The sequence below is a fragment of the Lepisosteus platostomus genome, chromosome 23 (genome assembly GCF_059453375.1).
Source record: "Lepisosteus platostomus isolate fLepPlt1 chromosome 23, fLepPlt1.hap1, whole genome shotgun sequence".
Classification (NCBI taxonomy): domain Eukaryota; kingdom Metazoa; phylum Chordata; class Actinopteri; order Semionotiformes; family Lepisosteidae; genus Lepisosteus; species Lepisosteus platostomus.
The window spans coordinates 5,189,564-5,211,197 of NC_142633.1; the positions used below are offsets into that span (position 1 = coordinate 5,189,564).

The window sequence follows — 21,634 nt, forward strand, 5'->3', positions numbered from 1 at the left end:
TAATTTGTCCAGGTAGACATTAATGAGACTAAATTCACATTATGTTTCATTCATTTGTGCAATCTGTTAATTTAAGATCTAAAAACCCCAAGAGAATGTGCTGGATCGAGGTTTTCTAGGAGGATAATTGGGGGTTCTCAGTGATAATGTAGTTTTGAGGCTGTCTAATAGGAAATCATTGCATTTAGTTTGCTGAAATGAATGGGTTAAAAAAGCACTTAGGAAATTAAATGTGAAAATAAATGCTCAAATGCCAGCTATCAAGATCATGTTCCAAGAGTTGCAGATGAGCTTTAGAGCCTTGCATTCCCTTTCTTTGCTGACTTCATCCATGCCTAAGAATTTAATTACAGATCAGGGTCTCATTTCATTAAGAGAAGCCAGTAGAGGTGGGAGAGCTGAGAAGGTTCACATTAGCTCTCGTAAGGGGATCAGATGCTGACAGCTTAGCATAACAGGCAGCGATGTTTATAGGGGTAGCTGTGGGCATGATGGTGAGGGACTGCAGATACACAGCTGCCTGCTGGCTGCAGTTGACAAATGAAATGATCTGTTCTGTGGAGCAGTAAGAACAGACTTGAGAGCACAAGAAATGTTACCAATGGGATGGAGAGTTTTTTGCTTAGTTACTATTGATTGTTGAGTTGATGTTGTCAGTCAGAAGGGTCCCATTACAGTGCCTTTAGTAGCAAGGCTATAACTCCTTTGGATTAATCTAGACAGCTTGAAGGCCTTATGCGAAGAAGTGACTTTTCCGCTCCCAGAGTGAGGTGGCAAATAATTCATTATTCCAAGCTTGCAGTCATGAAAAAAAGAAAGAAGTAAATAGATAATAAATGGAAAAGTCATGATTATACAAGCATTCAAACCCATTTCTGTGGCAAGCCTAAATTGACTTAAGTAGGTAGCTGCGTCAGCATGCGTAGGCTGCAAAGGAACAAGTAAAGGTTTATTCCATGCTGAAAAGAGAAGAAAAGAAACACAACAACCTTGATACCTGAAAAAGGCTCCACAGCCGAAACATTGTGTTTCTTTTCTTCTCTTTGCAGCTTGGAATAAACCTTTTCTTGGTCCTAAATTAACTTAGGTGCACCTTAAATTAGGACAAGAATTGAGCTGTCAGCAGGGCAGGGACCTAGAACACCAGGCCAAAGCAGCACTGCAGTGGTTTAGGAATAGAAAACTGAACGTCCCGTAGTGGTCCAGTCAAACACCTGACTTGAATCCTACCGTGAGGGTGAATGTGTGAGAAGGCTTGAAAACGTTTTACTTTTTCACATGATGCTCACTTACACTAGTTTTGTAAATAAAGGGACTTAGTGTAGTAGTTGGTGTTGGGTTGATTAGAGTCCTTGGCGTTGTGAGGAGTTGGCTTAATGAAGACTACTGTGCACAATATCCTGCTGTCTGACATGGTATTCATGTGCTCATGCCTCACGGGCAGCCTGTTTAGAGGTATCTGGCTCACTATTCCTTTAACCTGCCTGAGCATGGCTGGAGTTGTCCATGTTGCTCTCAACAGAGGGGTTTATCACATGCTGGTGTCATTGTTTTCAATGAAGCCAACTAAAAAAGACAAATGAAAGCTGGGACTGACTGGTACTGATTACAGTATTAATTGACCACAAGGTTTGGTATTTGGCTCCATCATCACTGATGGCTGCTTATGAGTTACGGCTTCATCAAATGAAAAGGATTGAATTCACTGGCATTTTTCTTTAGTACAGTGCACTATAGTAAAGAGCACTTTAACAATTTTCTACTCAGTACAAGATCAAGCAAAGGTGAATGTAAAATTTAAATTGAAAAAGAAAGTTCTTGTAGGCTGTCAGTTATTATTATGAAATTACACTGCACCGGTTTTTAAATTGTCTTCCATGAATACATGTTTCTGGTATGTTACTGTACATTCTTCAAAAAACAATATAAGAAAATATATTGAAAATAAATCAATAAAGAATTTGGAAAATATATGTATCTTTTTAAACATTTCAGAGTTTTACTTCATTTAACATTGTAGATTGGAATTTATCACACACACACCTCAGAATGACAATTTAAGAGTCTGAAGATAGTTTAGATTTTTTTTAGGATTCATGACATTAGTACTTTATTTTTCATTTTTCAAAAATGACAGAAAGCACTGTATGAATCAGGCACTTTTTTGTCTTTAATTGCCTCATCCATTCTCAGATGTTGTACAGTTTGTGAAAAACCAGGTAAATATGTTTGAATTCCTAAAGCCTCTCCTCTCTCTCTTTCTGGATAAATATTCTTGCATAAATAAATACTCTTGGTATTTAAATGCTTAATTTTTGCACAAAAAATGGGACAGCTAACATTTGCCAGATGTTTCTTTCCAAAACATGATATGTCATTATTAAGCCCTCATCTAAACACATTCTGGGACTGTGATTGATCACATGCAGCTATAAAAATAGATTACTACTGGTAATTCACATCATTACCTGATAGAGGTCAAGTATATCGCACAAATGGAGGAAGAATATTGTGTTACGATCATGCGAGCACAGATGCGAAACAAAATTGATACAAAATATGTCAAATGCAGACTTTTTAGACAAGAGGCATCCAACCAGCAATTTTCAGTAGCTGCTCTTTCCTTAGAGGTAATTGGTGAGCAAGAGTCTAACTAGACATACAGGAGGCAAGGAAGGGCTATGGAGTCTAAAAGGACACTGGACATTGTAGGGAACACACACATGTAGTTACTCACAGACACACGGTGGGCAATTCAGAGACTTCTATTAACCTGGACAGCATAATTTTTCACTGCGAGAAACAACTGGAACACCTGAACAAAGTTTAGAGTAGAATGCTATGAAATCCTTCAGAGGTAATCAGACAGTAATACTGCAGTTACTTCAGAGGGCACTATGCCCTCCCAACTCCTTGGTGTCAATTAAACAGTGGAGCATGTTTTAATTGCTTCTCTTAAGATTTTGCCATCCAGTGTGCAACCACCTGATTCTAGCATTCAGGTCCAATATAGGAAGACAGGGCTCTTTGTAATTGAATGTGAAGGAGGCGCAGAGAGAACTTGATGTTTATTTTATGATTCTGTAGATGTTTTGCAATGTGGCTGTGCATGTTTTTTGGCAAAACGCGTGATTATATTTTTCAGAAAACCTTTTTGGGTAGTTGTGTCATCTTACGAACTGCAAAGGATGGAGCGGAGGTTAACTCTATGCTGAAAGGGAAAAAGAAAAAACAGTTTGAATGTAGCCTTCTTCAGCTGTGACGCTTGTCCCCGTTGATGAAACCCTCTTTTGATGTGACAGTAGCGCCAGTGTGACAAGAGAATCACCCATTTTTACTTAAATGTCTTGCAAACAGTAGTGTTGAAAAATACTCCCCAAACTAATAAAAGCAAGAACATGGGAATGGTCACAAATGACAAGAGGCAGCTAGATCGTTTAATAGATTTAGCAACCTAGATCACGGTCTTATTGGCTTTTTTCTAGAAGTTAAAACATCTCCAATTAAAAGTTTTAGTATGTTCTGTTTGAAATCCTTTAGTATTATGTAGCTCTAGTTGCAAAAAAATTGCAAACATGGGTTTAAATCTGTCTGATATGTTATGAACTGTCTTCATACATTTTCCATTTTACGTAGATTGTACATCTACTATTGCAAGAGAAGGGGGATAGCATACATTCATTGCATTGTATCCTAGTATTTCATAGACATAACTCAATGCAGTGGCCTAGTATTCAACAGGGCCTCTCAGCTTCAACCACCTGCATCCAAGCCTTGTTTAACCTGAACTGGTTCACCACAATGTGGCCTCAGCATGGAAATGGACTGAAATCAGATTGAGGAGATGAAAGGGACTCCTTCACCTGAGAAACGGGTGGAATTTAAATCACGCCTTTGAAAGAAAACCTCCCAACTGTTTTGTTGTTTTGTAGCAATGAATTATTTGCTCCACCGCCAGATTGGGTGGCTTTTCATCAGCTGAGGGAAAACCACAGCAAATTGAGTGAAACACCCTAGCAGACCACATTTTATCCATCACATCTTTGTTCACTTACTCTGGGGCTAAGAGAGTACTCCCTTTCCACTGCTTTTAGAAGTGGGTCAGGGGGCTTTTGGAGAGAGAGAATCAATAACAGATGATTTTCAGTAAGGAGCACAAATGTGCTTCTTAAATTTGTTTGGCTTTTCCTTCATTTCACTCCATTCTTTGACTTTTGCTTACTTTTTAGCTCATTAGTGTTTTTTATGTCGTCTATGTCATCTAGGATATTTCAGTTATTGTTACAACTTCTCATAGTTGCTAAAATGCAACTTTGAACTCAGTTCCATGCTGGAATCTATACATTAAAATCAAAATAAATAGAAAATTAAACAAATTAAAAGACTGAATCTGTGTCATACAGTTGTGAGGCGAGCTTGTACCTGTTAATACGGGTGTTCATTTCCCTAGGAAATACTTAATATCCAATCCGTTTTTCATGACACATGCACTTGAGCTACAGTATAAACCTTCCTAAAGTGCCTCACGATACCTGCTTTAGCTAGTGCTGGATCCCAAATAGCATGACACCACCACAGTAGATGATGTATACGTATCAGATGCCATTGGCCAGCTGAACCAGCTACAGTGGTCCATTGACACAGGCGATTTCTCCACTACCGAGGGACTAGGGAATGATGCGATCAGAACAGGCTCTTTAAGAAACACATTACACTCTACCTCTCTAAACTCTGCTGGTGTTTCAGTGACTGATAGGGATCTTTCTGCTTGAGCCAGCCCCTTGACCTCATGGTCCACCTTAAGCTCTACATTCAGATAACTAGTTGGGAGCTACTGTCTCAATCATACTTGACATTTACTTACATACTGTTTAATAAAAATGGCAACATCACAATTCCTGTGCACTGGATTCTTTATTACATTTACTTGTCTACATAAAACAGGGGATTATCAGTTGAGCACTGGGGTTTTGCAGCCTGCCCTTATGGGTGACTTGAGCAGTTTCATGTACATTACTGGAGCACGATTGACGGTTGACTTGTGGAAACAGGATGCATTCTGACAGTCATTGAGTCGGACCAAAGAATAAATACTGAAACCATTTTTGACCTTGGTGAGTTATACAAACCTCAGTTCCCTTTGAGCTGCATTTCTTGAGGGGTCTTTGTGGAAGTGATGAGCCTAAAGCCGAAGGATTCTTGATACACGGGTGTTATTGGAGAGATGTTTAGTGACTAAATGTGTTGAAAGGTTTTCTGAGGACAGCATCGCAGTTGTGTGACATCTGCATAAGCAAATGTTGCAGAAAACAGGAGATCTCAGCATTGTACTGTACCTACAGATACGGTAGGTAGCATTCTGAGTTCAGGATTGTTCCTCCAGGTGTTTGTGATATACACCTTGGGTCTAATTTGGAATCACAGCTGGATGTAATTGTAAGGCAGACACGCAAAGCCGTCTGTTATCAATAATAAACCCTTTTTAGCCTTTTCTTTCTTTCCATCTGTGCTGCACTGTACATGTCCTGACTCTCCCTACAAGGATAAAATACAGTGAGCTTGACAGAGCTGTGCATTCCTGTGCCTTCGAAGATGTATGTATTAATCTTCTATGTTTTTTTTAAAAAAAAACGTAGGCATATTACATTTCGTGACGGTTGATGTGTATGCCAAAATATTATGTTATTAGTTCCCTATTTACATGAATAATGGCTCAGGCACACCTGTGAGCACATAAAAATTGAAACACTTTGTCAATAATTGTGGTGTGGTATCCCACACCATCCTCTTCCAGGTCGGTGCTTGACTGTGTTTAATTTAACATTTAATGTAATAGGGCCATCATCTGATAATTGGTGACAGGTGTGAATGTGAAAAAATAAACCTGAATACTCTTGCATTTGGGTTAAAAGTTCTCCAGCAATCCATTAGATCATTATCTCCACAAAGAATATTAATGTGGCATATGTTTGGTGAAGCAGTTATTCATTGATTAACGGTCCATCCATGCAAACGTAGTGTGGAGACTGCTTGCAGTGTTTGCAGGTGTATATCTGTTGAGAACAAAATAAGAAATGATCTGTCACAGCACCATGCGATTCTCATTATCATACTTCAGACTCTGGTAGAGTTTATCTTTGCAAACAGATATCCTGACTTTGCAACATCATATTTTTAAATTAAATACAGGTAACGCATATGTGACCCTATTGGACACATAAGAGGCAATGTGTTAATGCATCTTTCTGTGTGCATGGATTACATTTTCTCACAATACATTATATTCAAGAGTGCAGAAATAAGGGTGATATATTACATTATATTACAATAATGGAGACACATTCTTGAGACTTTCCACATGGAAAACACATACATTTTGATGATACAGAAAGTTATTCTACTGAATAATTTATTTATAATGCTTAAACGTATAATAATGAAGATGCTTTGTTCTTGTTTTAAGTAACATACTTAAAAAACACACAATTCATTCTGTTTAGTAAAACAAAGCTGAATTCTCTTTTCATTAAATTTTATGGAGTTTATTCAAACTTTATTTAATACAGCTGTTAAAAAAGTAGATATTCTATGTCCACACCTAATGTTATTGTTAAACCTTTGTTTAGAAAGCATCAGTGAGACTATCCTTGCTAACTGACAGAAAGCTTAGAATAAAGCTGGGCAGCAGTTATGATCTGTGCATAGAAGATAAATACTGTACATCCATCCTTCCATGTTGATCTTGGCAAGCAACAGGCGTAAAGCAGGATACCCCCTGGATGGGACGCCAGTCCATCCCAGAGCACACACACTCACACCAGGGCCAGTTTTCCCAGAAGCCAGATAACCTAAAAGTATCCCCTTGTACTTTGGGAGGAAACCAGCGTACCTGTTGGAAACCCACGTGAACACACAACCCAGGGCCCTGTTAGCCACATGAATATCTAATTTAGACCATCAATAACAATTAATTATATTAATTCTGAAGGTTCCATAACTGCCGGTCAGAAAAGTGAAGAGGTCAAGGGGTCTGTTTTAGTTTTTGGCAATGAGGAATATTTTTGCATTTAAATAGTTCTATGTCTGCTTATAGAGGGGAATCTTCTTCTTCCCTCACTGAAGTGCTGCCCCCACCTGGGTGACACGTAACAGCCTCTGGGCGCCAGCTGTTCCAGCAACAGATCAGAGAGAGAGGAGTGAGAAATTACTTCCACAATCAAAGTCAGGGGGAACTGTAGAGAGGCCAGATTGTTCAAGCACAGTGTGCAATTTCGCCAGGATCCCAGTGTTAACAACCCTACTCCCACTCCTGGATCTTTAATGACCCAGTAGTTAGGACTTTAGTTTAACATCTCATCAGAAGGGTGGAAAGTACAGTAAGTAGTCTGTGGTAATAGGATCCTCACTATCCTAAAACAAAATAATGGCACAATTGTTTAAAAACCTTATATAAACCTCTCAGTATAATATTCATTAAAAATTTGTGTAGTATTAATGATCTAAGAGTTTCACTTCTGAAATAACCAAGTGCTTACTGTATATTAATAAATCAATTACAATTTCCCTGTAGAATGCAAATTTAAAAACATCAAATGCAATTGAATGTTTGTAGATCCTGACAAGTAAGTAAGTGTATTTAATAACATATTAATAGGTTTATGTCATCCCTTTAATAATTACCAATTAGCTAGCCAGACTAAACTGAGCTTTTCTGGGGGTAAGATAAAATTATAAGCAGAACAGGCAAACGGGAAAACTGTCTGGGAAAAATTGGAGGCTTTTTTTTAGTTTTGAAGTCAGCATCCTTTTAAAACGTGGCTGCTGGAAAGAGCTTCTTTGCTGGGTATACGGCTTCCAGTGTGGTTTTCTTTCCCTGAAATCAGCTCAAGTGATTTCTGTGAAGCTTGTGCCATCTGTGCTGTGTGTCGGAATAACTTCTGAAGCTCCGGCTTCTGGCCATCGATACTCCTCGGAAGAGGCAGACGCTCCTCGCTCAGTGAAGGTCCACACCACCTGGCCCTGAGTGATGAGCTCAGCTCAAGCGATCATGGCCACCTGTGGGTTCAGGGCAGGCAGAGCGCTGATCCCCAGACAGCGGCGAACTCTGCTGAATTGACAGACCAGGCCCTCCGCTGAAGGAGAATTCTGTGCTGTCGAGGTTTCAAAGGGGGCGACATTGATTCTGTAACAGGCTTGGGGACTAAAATGCTTGGAATGGCTAAAATTAGCTGTGAGGGACTGTGCAACACTCTGCTGTCCCTGTGGCATTCCCTGGATAACGGGGTTCAAATACACTCGCTGGCTCTGAATATGCTATTTAAATAAGAGCTGCAGCCTGAAATCTCCAATCTGCTGGAAACTGTTCACCCAGCAAAGAAACAGAACAGACCAAATTCACACCAAGTGGCAAGCTGCCATTGAATGTGCACAGGTGAAGTCCCTCTCACGTCAGTTTAGAGAAATCTTATTTTCTCATGCCACAGAGCATTTATTTTTTACTTTCATTTTTTGGGGAGGCCTATCTAAACAAAGGAAAGAAAAAAAGCCCAAGTGTTTACAACTGCTCTTGTTTCTCCTCTTTTGGTTTGCTCTGAGTTTATTGCTGAGCCTTTAACAGTTTCCCTGCTGTGTAAACTGTTGTGACCCTGGTGAAGCCTGCGTGACCATGAAGGCTCTGTGCAAATAAACATCTTCTTATCTCCACTGCCTTTTTTCCCTTTATTTACCAGGAACAAAATGTGCTTACCTTAATGCCTTTGTCTGGCAGTTTCCCTGCAATATGAGATTTCCAACATATGGACTAAGTTTTTGCCCTGCAGATAGTAGTAGGATCATATTCAGCTCAGTCTTTTAACGGTGCTGTGGTGGCCGCGAGAAAGCATTAGAAGAACTGACACCTGCAGTATAATTTAAGATGTCACTACAAAAAAAGTCACCTACAAACCCTAATGACATTTTCTTTGGGTTTTAGTACAAAGCTCCACACACACTGCATTTTGTTTTTGCTGCTCTTTCATAGTAATCTCACAGACCACGTTTATGTTGATCGCACTCTTTTGCTTTTCTGATCACATCATCCCAAATTAACTTTTTCAAGGGAGTTTTTTCTCAGACACTGTTCGGTTTGGGTGCTGAAACTTTTTTGTCTTCTGTAGGAAAAACATTCTCCAATATTCGCTTGACCTAAATAGTTTCCTCATCTCACAAAGCGCTTCTTGCCTGCTACCTCTCTCCTGATCAGAACAGCTTCCTGAAGTTGTGATGCTAACGGTTCATTTCGCATGTAACAATTTGATGTAGAATTTTCAGATCAGGAGAAATGTGCTGTGTATGAAAGTGGGGCAGCACACTGGCAAAGTGGTTAGTGTTGCTGCCTTGAATTGCTGGGGTCCTTGGTTAATTTTCTGGGGTACTATGATTGTGAATTTTGTATGTTCTCCCTGTATTTGCATGTCTATTCTCTGGGTGCTCTGGTTTCCTCCCACAGTCCGAAGACATACTGGTAGGTTGATTAGCTTCTGGGAAAATTGTCCCTGGAGTTTGTGTCTGTTCTGCAATGGACTGATGTCCTATCCACAGTGTACTCTGCTTTGCACTTGCTGCTTGCCATGATATGCTGTCTCCCCTGCAACCCCTGTACTGTGGAGTCCCCCATATCCCCACAGTCCCCACAGTGTATATATGATAAAGTGGTTGGAAAATGGGTGGAAGGATACTATCCTTATGCCTGCCGTGGAGTGAAAAAGAAGACCCCCAGAAGTGTGATCTTGTCAGAACGATGTGTCATTTTTCAGGGAGGGTCCTGTGGTGCATGTATGGGAGAGTTTGCTTTGATGAGGAGTGTTGATACCCAGCAAGTCAGTTCTCGGAAGATGCCTGCAGTAAGTTGATAATAATGGTCCAAGCTTAAAAATCGAATGTGCTGCTTGGAAAAGGCAAAAACCAAAGATGGTAGCACAGCAGAACTCAAGCCATAACTTTACAGATTAATCTACCTAGGAACGCCATGGTTACATGTATTTAACATTGAAGACTAATCACACTGTGACATTTTCTACTGCTCTGGTTTTCATCTGAGTTTAAGTTGTGTTCAGTTTATTGACTACTTTTACGTTTACACAACCAAAAATATAGATGTTTGATTTCTTGTCAGAGGGTCATACTACCCATAATTCTGCCAAGAAATTAGAATAATAGAGGGTTTTAAGCTATGTTCTGTCAGAGAGTTTTCTGGAACTACAGCAAGTAGGCAGTTTTCATCCAACATTCAAATGTACTTAGTATTAGTAATAAGTATCATAGGCTTGATTCTTTGTGCTAAACAAATGTTCAAGACAAATATTGTATTTCAAATAGCTCTTTACTTCTGTTAATATGTGGTTTATAAAGACACAGAGGAACAGCTGTGCCTAAATGCTTTCATTGAGATTTTAATTTACAAAGTTTAATGTTTTATTACTTATATCATTACATATTTAAATGGTTGGCAAACATTTCAAGATGGGGCATTTATATTCATTTATGTTTAAAGTAAGACAATGCTTTAAATGTAATGAAGTGCTTAATCAATGATTCTGTTGCTTTAGTGTAAGCAATAATAATTATTACCATCTGAAGTCTTAAATTAGAAACTATAATGGCTGCTTATTACTGACTTCTCGCTGTGATTCATTTGTTTTAACATGCAAAATCTCTAAACACAGATGTGTTCTTGCAGTTTTCTGTAGGAAGATGCCAGGCCACTCACATATTGCTGGCCAAAGTTTATCTACTCTTTCTGAGCAGGAGTTTAAATGGGCACAGAAGATGAGCTGTATGTTAAGTACATCTCTTTCTGCCATTTGGTCCTGGTCATTCGTGGGCTCCGAGCACACTCAGCCCCACTCTCTAGACCAGAACTTATTTCAGCGGGATCATGATGATTTTTGTAACTGGCTCAGTGCTGCTGGAAGACGTGTAAGTGGGGTCTTGCGGTTTGTGTGGGTCCTAATGCCCCAGTAGTGACGGGGACAATATACTGTAAATAATAACAATAAACTTTGTTTTATATTGTTTTATATAGCGCCTTTAAAGGTGGCTTCTCAAAGCACTTTTGCAGCAAGACATAATATATACACCCTGGACACATAGCAGCTCTATTTATATTGAGTTTTGTCTGTTTTTATTTTATTCAATTTCTATTTCTATTGCAGTATTATCTATTATTTTGTAACCTTAATTTTGTGATTTTTAAGCAGTTACTATCAGGCGTAGAATGAAAAATGAGGGAGATAATCATTCTTGATTTAAATAAACCAAAATGTCAAAAAGAATTGCTGGATTGCTCAGATTTTATTTTTGTTTCATCATTTCTCAATTGAAGTGACCGTGCTTTTCACTACTCTCTGCTACATTCTAAATGGCTTTTGGATTTTTTTGGTATCATAGTTTGCTTTGACCTCGCGTTCCTATGTCACAGCGCCTGCACCCTGCTGTGCTTACCGTGCCGTGCTCATTTTCCTTGATGTGTTTCCTTGATGAAAGCCTTTTTGTGGGTGCCGGCAGTGAGCCGTAATATTAAATGAACATTTCTCCCTCAGCTTTCCTCCACCACCAGTGCTGACAGGCAGTCATGCTGCCTGACGAACGAAAATCCCAAATCAGATATCGTACTGCTAAGGGCAAACTAACAGATAATGATAAACATTTGAGTATTTTTTTTCTTTTTGTGACCCAAGCGTGGTTCGGCTTCAGCTAGCGCAGGTGATAATACAACACAACTCCCTCCGTCGGCCTGCGCAGGTGGGATTGAGGGGAACTCAAGTGTGGAGGAGTGGCAGGAGAGAAAAACTCTGATAATAGGCTTAGTTTATAAAACACATTCCCCACAGCTGTATTATTCGGAATTTGGAATTTGCAAACCTGGCACTTAGTGTCATAAACAGACGGGGCACCATGATGAATTGACCCGCTGTTGCCAAATATCATCCCGAAATGCTGGGGAAGTCTTGTGGAACGATGTTTTTTTTCTTTTTAAATTTACGTGTAGTTGCTGGTAAAAAATGTTTTAATGTGCGTGTTTCACAGCTTTCTGTTTCTACCCTTTTTCTCCCTAAGTGTTGGGCAGGATGGTAGTAAGATTATTGCAGTTATTAGCCGATTAACTGTTTTACAGTGATACAACTGCTGTCTGGCTTCAGGTATCAGAGATGATAATTGTGACTTTTCACTACATTTTTCATTCACTTGCCTTGCTGTCACTTATTTTCTTATGGTGTTACTGTGGCTGATATCTTTATTCTTTTTTTTTTACTATGATCAAACCATCTGATACCATGCTATGTGGTAATTATGGATGCACGATACCTACTATTACTCAGAAGTGTTCAGATCTGGACATGGAATCACAATTTTCTTTCCCCTCTCAGGGTCACAGAACAGTCCTCAGCACTGATGATCTGGGTAACATTCTTGTCTACCCGTATTTCTGGGTTAAACTCAAAGCCAAACATCCTTTTTTTTGGGTAAGGCTCTCGACATATTCCACATTGTCCACATTTCAGCATCTTCACATCAGTCTGTTAGATGACAGTTATCATCTTACTACGGCATTGTTCAAGATTAAAAATTGTCTTAATGGAAGAACAGTTTCATGGTTTTAAGAAAGAAGATGACATAGAAGTCATGATGCAGAAATCAGTCATAACAATGTTGAGAAAAGGATTTTTATTTTGCGCACGACCCAAATATTCTAGTGAAAGTCTTCACGAATCTGACTCTTCCATGTTTCAGTATGGTGATGAGGTTACATGCAGGAGAATGTAAGGATTTTGGACCCAAAGCTGAAACGCTTTTGGATTTGTATGGGAGTATTTGCCTTGGTAACAGAATCTCAGGTTTATTATCATGGCTACCAGGAGATCTGTTTGTTCTGTAGGAGGCCCATGCATGCTTTCATGTGTAGAGTCTGTCTGCTGAAAGGGACACTCATTTCACATCACCACCCCTGAGAGAGGCCTGTGCTCTGCTATCTAATCAGATGATCGGATTGTTGTTCACTCAGAGGGTGTCTGTCAACCCCAGTGTGCTCCAGAGAAAATGCCAGGCGTGCTGAACCTGTTTGCAGATTTAGGAGGGGAGAAGCCCACACTTCACTTAAAACAAGAGCAGAGAAGCTACTGATAAGAGTTCATTACAGGATCACATTTCTAAATAAGAGTGAACATCATCATCCATCTGTTTTTTATTAGCATTATTTTATTCAAGTCAAGGAGGGAATTGTTTTGGAATGTCTTTTTAAAAGGAGCCTATAGGGGCACTGATTTGTTTAAGCCACCATATAATCTTCCCCTCCACACGCAATGCAGACTCTTCTTTGCCATTTGAGTGAAGCCATGTGATGTGCTTGGCATGGTTTTTCACTTCTTGGAAATTCAGAAAATATTATGGGTTTGATTTTGGTAAATAAAAAAAAAGTAAAAGTCTAAATCCAGACACAAGGCACTAAGTCAGCTGCGACAGCGTTCCATTTCGCCAAAACATGCCTTTGATGCGAATTTCAAAGCATCGAGTGCCCAATGCACTGCTGCTGGCCAAAACAGTGGAAGTGCTTGTGATGAGATCCATTCATTGGAAAATGTGGAGGTTTTTTTTTCCATGCAGCTTTTTTATAATCCATGTGCTCTTCTTGGAAATTGACATCCACAGGACAGAAAGGAATGTTGCTCTCAGTGCTGTGATAGCATCTCTGCTAATGTTCCACAGATGAAACATCTGCTTATTACAGCCATGTGAGTCATGCCTCAGCCATGATGTGGTAAGTTTTAACTCACATTGATTGGAACTTTACATGGCTTCTTCCTAATGGATATGTCATTGTTAGCAAAATAAGCTCATTCCACAGTGCTGAGAGAGCATTATCTCTGATAAATGCTTATTAATAAGTTTGTACCCGGGGTGACTCATGCACTCAGATATATATTTCTGGTAAACCAATATGTTTTTAAAGCATGAGTCTTAAATTTAACAGGTCCACTGTTACACAAATTTTTCTTAATATGTCTTACTTCTTGGGGCCACAAGCTTTAATATGTAGCAGAGTACAGACATTAAAAGAATATTTGTGAATCTCCCCCTTTTCAACGTGACCATGATTGGAAACAGTCCATTGCCTAGCAGAGGTATCCACCCTTTCCGATGTCCAGTTTTGTCTAATTATAAATGATGCCTGCATGCATCCCTACATTTTAAAGTGAATAGGTATGATCTGAACTTGGAGACTCAGCCTCTACACTATTATGGGTAAGAGAAGGTAAATGTCAGCAAAAATTGCAAAGAAAAATCCAGAACTAAAACATTTGATTGCTGCCCTGTATCACTGGGACCCAGGGTTCAACTGGTGGGATGCTATTTGCTTGGAGTTCATATGCTCTCCCTGTGTTTGTTTGGGGTTGCTCCGGGCCCCTTTTGTGTGTGTATGTTTTGGGCTGTGTGTGCTCTGAGATGGATTTGTGTCCCATCCAGGATGTGTCCTTCCTTGTGCCTGTTGCTTGCTGGGACAGGCTTTGGCTCCTCTGCAACTCATTATTGGATAAAACGGTTTGAAAATGGATGGATAGATGCATGTAAAATATGTTTATTGCGTATTAGCCCCCTTTGTTAAGGGAAGCCTAAGTTGCCTCTGTCTGTGTACAATAATGGTGGCTAACATGATTTCAGAATAAACAAATCTGTTTCTGTGAGATCTCTCAGCCAGGGAGTGAATTTCAAGCAAAGGTTCAACCATGAAGACCAAAGCTTCCAATTTTAACATCAAATTTAACATTTAACAGAGATGCCAGACTAACAGCTCTGTTCCGCAGTGGTAAGGTCACTTCTGTCCTTCCAGCAGAGAAGAGCTCAAATCCAAGTGACAGCAGACTGGAAAATCACTGTTATTTATAGGTTATGGTAACATCCTTAAATTAATTCAGATTAATTTTTATGTTTGTGTCAATATATATACTTGAGTGACTTCAAAGGTAGAGTATCCTACTATGACTTACCTGGCAGATTCAAGTGTTATAACAGGAATCTTCATACAGTTTAAGTCTTTTGGTGGAAAACATTCTGAACAAGAGAAGCTATTTTTAAACAAAGTCACGAATGTCTTTTCCTGTCTAATTTTCTCTTTTCACGCTATGGCACGTTAGAACTCACAATTTTGGCAGAGCTGCTTTATAAATCAGGGCAAATTAAAATAGGTTACATAGTGTAGAATATTAAAAAGGAATTGACACTGAGGTTTACACGCACCCACAGACTGCACATACGGTATTTAATTAAAGATAGCGGGTTGGGTAAATTCTCTGTTTTCATAATGAAATAATGTTACTGTTCGTGCATTGTGATCTTGTCCAGCCCTGACCACTTTTTTGCATCTTGCGTGACTGCTGCACATCTGTGGCTTCCCACAGTGTGTCTGGTATTCCTGAAAGCTGTCCATTTTGTTCCCAAAGTTCTGGGTTCTAATGGATACATTTCCTGATATGTTTCCGTTTTGAAATGACCTTCAGGACTACTCCAGTTCAGATGTTCCTTAAAGAACTGCTGTTGTACTCCCTCCTTCCAAAGTCTCCTAGCTGTTCCCCAATCAAATACTTGGACTCTTTCAGTTGCAGGGAGTGCATTGCTGTCTTAAGGAGGACTTAAGATACCCATCACCTTTCCTTTGCGGAACAAACCCTAGATCGCCATACTAAAGATAACTGGTGGAACAAGCAAAATGCAGTATGCTCCCACACATCATTTCCCTCATCACAAACTCAAAGTGAAGCAGTCGTGATGGAAAAATGGAACATTCACCAGGAAACATGCTACCTTACAGAACAGTGTACATGTCATGTGCAGTTCATTTTGGTCTAGAATGTTGTTAGATTTAGGATCCTAATATTTTGATTGAATTAAACATAATACTTGCAGTTCATATGATTTATTTAAATGTAGCTGGGTCTACAGTATTATGTCTTGTATCTTTAATTAATTGCAAATGCTTCCTTTAACCATAATAACTTTAAATGTTATAATTGCCCATAATAGCTTATGCAGGGTGTAAAGTTTGTCACAGCAATCATCGGAAATAGTGAATTCACACTGGTCATATTTAAATACAGTGAAAGTATTCCAAAAATCCATGACCCAGAATAAATACATCTTGTTAAGATTATATCCTCACTAGGGACAATTTTGTTGGCAACTTTTACCTGTCATAAAAAGTTACAGACCTAACCTGCCCTTTTATGTCAGTCTTGGGACTTTGACAAGCAAAATCTACTTTAGAAATCTCAATCCCACCATCTCACTTTGGGTTCATAACTTCCAACACTGAACCTCTTCCATCAAGCCTGATTGAAATTGTTTATTTCTTCCTTTATTTTATCGTCATTTTATCTCCCTGTACAGAATATTCGCCTTTTAGGAAGAAGGGGAAAAGATTAGTAAATCCTTTCGTTATATATAATTCCTTTTTCCCTGCATTATGTTGGAATAGATAGATAACAATGTCTGCACTAATTGTAATTTACAGGCTTCTTAAACTTGTTTGTGTGTTCAAACAGACAGAAAAGCTCAGGGGCCCTGTCAGAACACATGCATTTGAAAAGATGCAGGAAAAGCAATTAAACTGACCTTGTTTTCTTCCTATCCAGACTCGTTCTGACTCCTCTTTCTGTGCAATTTAGATAATGCGGGTTTGTTGAACTCCATGGTGAACCTGTCCAGATAGCGGTGTTAATCAGCTGACCATAAAAGATTCTCTCATGTTAGCACCCAGCACACATTTTTACAAAGCACTGGCTGGTTCCTATTTGCTTTTGCAGTGTTCACTGGAACAATTCGGATAAATTGTTTTGCAGTGCCGACTCATAGAATTTGACCTGCAGTCCCTAGTGCTCCCGAGCTCAAAACATAACTTCATTTTACCCTGTATACAGTTGTAACTTACAAATCTTATCTTATATGATTACAGAGTCATTAGAAGTACTGAAGTTTATCAGGTCCCTGGTATCGTTTCACCTTTTCATCTGTCTAGATTAATGACCCTGGATACAGATGCTTTGAAATGTCTTGGAATTGTCTTGTCATCTATGAATACACCAAAGTAAGTGTAAACTGACCAGCTTATTGTTTGCTGTTTGTAGCTTACTGACTTACTGATTATATACTGTACACTGAAGATGCCACTGATGCAATTATTATATAAATAGTTTCTTTTACATGAGCTTCTATTAATTGTGCTAATTAATTAATAATTGTGAACATTTTAATAATTGTGAACATTCCATCCAGCCTTAAATCTTTAATTTACATCTCTTAATTTGTATTTGTAATTATAGAAATACTAGACATGTAGGTAGCTACGTCAGCATGCATAGGCTGCACAGGAAAAGGTTAAGGTTTATTCCACGCTGAAAAGAGAAGAAACACAATGTGCTGTGTCTCTTTCCTCTTCTGTATGAAATAAACCTTTACCTGTTTCTAGCATACTAGCTTCATACCACATATTTTATTATTTGTTATATGTTTGCAGTTCCCCATTGTGCTAGTGCACTTTCTTGGATTATGAAGTGTGGTTTTAATTGACTAATGCAATACTTAACCTTGGGATCAGGATTTTAAACAAAGTGACTGTATATGAAGTCTTCATATAGTTTCAACAGGGAGAAAATATGCATAATAGCAGAAACTACCCCTGCTGACTAAACAAGGTCAGGGAGGGCTTCAGCATGAATGTAATTTCAGTTGCCAACAGATTTCAGCAGTATGTATTGCAAATGCATAACTTGATTTCTTTGCAGTGTTTGCTGAAGACAAAGGTCTCAGGCCCTTGTCTAAATTATTGAATGAGGCTTCTAAATAAAAACTTTGCCTTGGGGTTGCTTTTTTATGTATTGTGAGAGACTGATTTGGGGAGGAATTTTACCGAAAAAGTTAATTCTGCCCCCATTTATTGCTTTTAAACCTGGGTGGCTTGACACTACCTCCTGTTAGCTCTTCAACCCACCCGCCTGGAATGCGTTATCTGGAATCGGTCTATCTTTACACAGAAGTAATAAAAAATAGTCCATGGCTTTGTGCCTGCTGCCTCTTTAAACCAGGATATTACAGAATGCTGTCTCCACAGGATCTGGAACACCTCAGGATTTATTAATGTGCTGGGAAAGAGCAGGGCTGTGGCCAGTGCCAAACACGACAACACAACATGCTCTTTAGCAATATGAAATTTATTATCTCATCCTGCTGGGTGATGGGTTTTTCTTTTATTAACTTTTCTGTGTGTGTGTGTGTGTGTGTAAGAAGAAGCACTCATCAAGGTGATTAATGCCAGGGAGAAGGAATGTCCTCTTTTTTCACCCACTCCTCTTGTTTTCATTTCTAGGTGCTCGTCAGGATGAGTGATGGGACTATTAACAGAAGACTCTTCGCCCACTGTTTTTGCTCTTGAGAGGCAACTGAGAGCTCAAGAGTGCCTGCCCCGTGAATCGAGTGAATAATTTCCAGTTTCGGGCCATTCTTCTGCAATTTCAGCTGGGGCCGAAGGTCAGTGTTGTTAGCCATCTCCTTATGAATGGTTGTCATGAATCTGCATTGTGGTTTTGTGCATTTATTATGATTTTGCTGTACTTTCCTATGTTACTTGCCACTGTTTTTTTCTCTTTATCCCTTCTGAATTCGGATTCGGCAGTTGCAATCCCGCAGACGTCCTGATCTGCAGGCTCTGCACTCCGCTGAGCCTTACTGGAGAGCTGGCACACTGCAGACTTGCAGCGAGCACGCAGGTGCCTGGCAAATCCTAGTGGATGTTGTTGTATGGTAATCTAACTGGAGCACTAGTGACGTTGAACCGATATTGCAATATTTGTATTATTGCGACATTGAGAATCCCATTTGGTCAATTTTTAAAGTGTATTTTACTGAATGCTCTAAGAAAAAATGTACTTTGGCAGCTTTGAATATTTATAAGAGAAGTGCCCTACTACATTGGAAAATGCTTGTAGTTGTTAGCTGTTGATCACTGTGGGACTGTCATCTTAGAGCAAGGTAGCAAAGTTAGAAATCACAGTGCATCCAGGTGTCACAACAGTTTATCTCTCTCCATACAGATTTAAATTCAGAACCTTGACCTTCTAATAAGCTCATTAGTAAAACAGTCTGGTTTGCCCTATATGTTTCAGCCCTGTGATCCAAAAAATCAGCCTTGATATGTTTGTGTCTATTCTTTTCAGTCTTTGTCATTGTGTCACAGTCATTTTATCTGTTGTAAGGTTGATGGCCTCAGCATGACCCATTGATGTGACAGGAAAGTACAGTATATCAGTTTCTGCCAAAAGGATTTCATCTCTCATCAGCCTTCCCCTGCTAATCAAAGTCCGTTCACTAGAAATATGCCTAATTTTCTTGCAGTCAGCTTCTTTGCTTCAAATTATATTTATGTTGTCACAACATTTGCCAAACACTTCTGAACTCATCCATCTGAGAAAAGTCCCAGAGCTCATGTTCCCCTGACAGAGCGTGATTCCCTCCCAGCAAATCCAGAAAATTCATTGCGAACTCCACGGTCAATTCAGAATCTGAGTCCTTGGGTTTGGGTTTGGAACCCTGAGCATGATTAGCACTGCTGTTTTTCAAGCCGATCTCTTACTTAATAAATTAGAAACATTTGTGGTGAAATAAAAACTTTATGTGAGTCAAAGCAGGAGAAATGACAGTGAAATGACATGTTCCCCAAGGGAGATCATAAAGCTGTCAAGACGTTTGTCCTTCTGTTACAGATTAGTAATACCTGACGTGCCTGCTGAGGTGGGAATGACAGTGGCCAGGTTATGTCAGGTACACAAGCAGGGCAGTAAGTTACCTACTGCTCCCTAATGAGTGGCTTGTGTAGAAAACATGAAGCATATTGGGCCCAATACTGCAAGTAACATTGTGAATGAAAAAAGAGATCTGGGATCTTTAATGTATAGAAATGAGCTTTGAATAAATTTGAATTTTTTGGAATAAGTAATCTGTGAGAACTTTGGTTTCCTTCTTCCCTCCTCCTCCCCTCAAAAATATGTTTTGTTTGCTCTGTTGGCTTAAAATGTATAATACTAGCTTTTAGTATTATATTTATTAGTAATTTAGTAATTTTGGAATTACTCAGAAAATACAAGTAATTCAAGACACATTTCCTTCAATATTCTCCATTTCTGTTGGGATTCGTGAGTCACATGACAGCTGGGATTCAGTCAATAAAAACTTGGAGAGCTTTTATCTCCACACCACACTCAGTAAGGTAGGAAACAAGGAAACAAGCAAGACTGTGCAGCAGCCTGTTCAAATCTGAGACCTGCGAAAACTGTAGGTACAATTGTCAGCTGCCATCTGAATTATTTTTTGCTTGGCAGGTGGGTAAATACTATCTATCTCAAGACAGCTGACAAAGAAGATGGTGGTGATTTACAAAGACAATCATCCTTTACTTACACTCTTGAGGTTGAGATATTTCTATGATGCTTTGGGTATTATTAATTTCAAAGAAATACAGAACGCAATATTTATATTTTACTTGCAATAAAGTTAAACTTTTCCAGACTGAAATTTGGCTCCACCCATTGAAAAAAACGTTTTCAGTTTCACAAAAACCATAATAAACTCAGAAAAGAACCATGGGTAACCCAACACATATTTTAGACACAAACCTTCTTATTGTGTGTGACTCTTAAATTTGTTTATTCTTACTGGTGTCACAGCTGATGCACTGGTGAGATCCTCTGTGAACTGTCCTTACCACATGAGCTATACAGATACTTAAAAATGAAAAAAATGAAGAAAGAGTACCTAAAGTCAGTACAGCTTTGTGTTCGCAGCACATCAAATAAAAACACTGGACCGTGAATAATAGCTGTTTTCTTTACCAACATAACCTCTGTACAAACCTGCGTGACAGACAAATGAGTAATTATAACCGTATAAAGCTGTAATTTTAATAACTCACTTGGAAAAAGATGAGTTTCCCTTAGTTTTTTAAACATGTGAGCTTGAGCTTTTTATTTCATTTTTTGGCCTTTATAGGAAATCTGTTATGTGTTAACCTAGAGCAAAATGTGTTAGTTTAACATATAATGTGTGAAACTTGGCGCTTGCAAAAAAAAAAAAGAAGAAAAATCCATCAAGTGACTGAGAGTCTAAGAGCTGTGATGGAAATAACTAGACAGTGAGTGTCCGCATTATAGACACGGTGGTCTTTATCTATCCCTCATCTCGACATGGGATTGATTATTCTGTCACGTGCAGCTTCCTCCCAGTCCACCCCTCCGAACAGCACAACACTTAATACTGCCTTCGGCATCTGGTCTTAATAACATGAAGCGAAAAGAGAGACAAAATCGTCCGGGTAAAGGTTTTCACCCAGGGTTCATCAATTCCGGGCAACCAGAGCTGTTGGCGTTGGGCACTGGGATGACCGTAAATTCTGTAACTGTTCTGAGTGGTGCGATGTAATATGCAAGGAGTTTAATTACACGGCCAATTTTGTGTCCTCTCTCATTAAAGTCGAATGTAAGGGTAGCAGACATAAGAGGTTTTTCTTATGCATAGAAAAGGGATTGCATACTGTATCATATATACCATAGTATGC

General features: G+C 39.1%; 1 long non-coding RNA gene across 3 annotated transcripts in view; it reads left to right on the plus strand.

The window, feature by feature from the left end:
• LOC148641895 (uncharacterized) overlaps positions 1 to 21,634 on the plus strand; it is an 84,203-nt gene that overhangs the window by 25,810 nt on the left and 36,759 nt on the right. For 2 of the 3 annotated variants that reach the window (XR_015929555.1, XR_015929556.1), the window contains exons 4-5: positions 16,985 to 17,116; positions 18,395 to 18,555. This is a non-coding gene — a long non-coding RNA (uncharacterized LOC148641895). The remainder of the gene's footprint in view (positions 1 to 16,984; positions 17,117 to 18,394; positions 18,556 to 21,634) is intronic. The other variant, XR_015929557.1, reaches the window with a different exon arrangement.